Source organism: Triticum aestivum, unplaced genomic scaffold (assembly GCF_018294505.1).
Source record: "Triticum aestivum cultivar Chinese Spring unplaced genomic scaffold, IWGSC CS RefSeq v2.1 scaffold61647, whole genome shotgun sequence".
NCBI lineage: Eukaryota > Viridiplantae > Streptophyta > Magnoliopsida > Poales > Poaceae > Triticum > Triticum aestivum.
The window spans coordinates 1-2,276 of record NW_025233659.1 but is presented as its reverse complement, the minus strand read 5'-3'; positions in this window follow the sequence as shown (position 1 = coordinate 2,276).

Genomic DNA, 2,276 nt, shown 5'->3' with positions numbered 1-2,276 from the left:
TCTTAAGGAAGACATTCATCTCAGCAGTAACAATGGGGGAGACCTTGTCAAGGAGCTCATCCGCTCTAGTTCCTGCACGAGAAGAGAAAAGCTGCTTGTAGTAGTTAGTGATAAAGGTTCTCAGCTCCTCCTCCCCCTCCACCACACCGCCCTCGTCATTCTTGAGAGATTTGATCAAGTTCACCCTGCGCCTCTCCGAGGCGCAAGCGTGGAAGAAGCTAGTGTTTCGATCTCCATCATGCAGCCAATGAGCCTTCGCTCGCTGCTTCCAATAAGTATTTTTTTGGTCTTGCAGTCTCTCAAGCTTGTACCTTAGCATCTGCTCAAGAGAGACTTGCTCCTGGGAGATGGCTCTTTTCCTGCAGCGATTGAGCTCCTTCTTGACCTTCTTGATACGGTTCTTTAGATCGCCCAAGGCCTCTTTGCTCCATGTGTGCAGTTCCATCCCCACTCTTTTGATTGTGGCAGCTAACCCTCTATCGCCAGTCAGCATTGCCAAGTGCCAGGCATTGCGCACCACCTCATCGCATTGCTCCTCCTCAAGCCACCTTGCCTCGAATTTTGGTTGTTCAAACACGCACCCAGTGCTATTGCCCCGGTATTCCGGTTCCAAAACCACAATCACGGGTCTGTGATCGGAGTGCCTTGGATCCCCATTGATTTCCTTGTAGGCCGGGAAATGGGAGCGCCATCCCAAGTTTGCGATAGCCCGATCAAGCCTCTCCTTAATGTAAGAGTCCGCTCGGTGACTGTGATTGCGCCAAGTGTAAGGATCCCCCACGAAGCCCAAATCCTCGAGCTCACAGAACTCCAGAGCACTCTGAAATTTATCCATGCAGGCATGGGATCTATCCGGACCCCCCTGCTTCTCACTTGTGAAGAGGATCTCATTGAAGTCACCAAAACACATCCAAGGCAGAGAGGAACGTTCATGAAGGATGCGCAAGAGTTTCCAAGTCTTCTCTTTCTCCCTGTGCTTCGGTTCACCATAAATACTAGTAAGCCTCCAGACGAACCCATCCTCCCCAGTGACGTCGGCATCGATGTGGTAGCGCGACATCCCATGGTTCACTCTTACATTTACATCCTTCTTCCAGAGAAGGGCCAAGCCACCGCTTTGCCCCTCACAGTCCTTTACCTCCATGTTGGGCATTCCCAACAACACCTTAATTCGCTTCATCCTCTCCCTGTCCAGCTTTGTTTCTGAAAGAAAGAGGATGTCAGGGTCTTCAGCCTTCTGTAGCTCCAGAAGGCCCTCGACTGCCGGCTGGTTCCCAAACCCCCGGCAGTTGAAAGCGACGACCATCATTGCTTACTGCAGGGCTGAATAGGCAGCCCCGCGTCTGTGCTTGTTGCAACTTGATCTCTACCCACCCCCTTTTGATTCCCCTGGCTTTGGAAACAGAACTGGTCATTCTTGTGTTTTTTTGTCAGCTCTTCGTCCTTGTCCAAACCAGTGAGCGGGAGACTGGGCCCTCCCTCTAAGCCCTTGCCCACGACGACCAGAGAGAGGTCTGAACCTTGCAGGGGGGCAGCAGAAAGCTTCCCCTTAGCAGCCCCATCTCCTTTACTCCCAGCCCTAGATTCTAGTTTTCTCTTGCGTACATATTTTTCCGGCATCTCCGGGTCCGTAGAGAATAATTTCTTTGCAATCTCGGAAACTTTGTTTCTTCCTGGGACAGGTTTGTTTTTTGCAAGTGGTGAAGTCGCCTCTTGCTTGCCAGGCTTCACAGTCTCATTCACCCCTGTTTCGCGAGAAGTTCTGCTCGTGGCAGACTCAGGGACGGAGCCACGGCTTCCCCCTCCTCTGTCTTTGTTATCACTGCTACAGGAAGCCGAAACAGCAGCCTGCCCAAAGGATTGCAGCCGCTTTCTTCTCTCCTCTAGGGCTCTCAAGCCTCTATCAAAGGGGAGCTTGCCAAACTGGTCTCGGTCTGCTGGGGACTGACATTCTAGATCACCATGCCCAATGAGGCCACAACTGAAGCAATAGAAGGGGGTTTTTCATACTGTAGGTCATATTTCACATCCTCGCTGCCCTTCCTGATTGTCACCCACCGGCGCAAGGGCCCTTTAAGAGGGATGGACACCCTGGCTCGCAGAAAGGAGCCTGAGGCATCGCCACCCTCGTCCACATCCACCGTGTAGTTCTTGTCGATCAGTTTTGCAATCTTCAGGCCCTTGCGATTGTTCATCCATTCAAAGGGAAGGTTCAAGATTCTGACCCAGATAGACATTGAGTCGAACCTGATATCTGACGGGCGAAGCCAGGGATC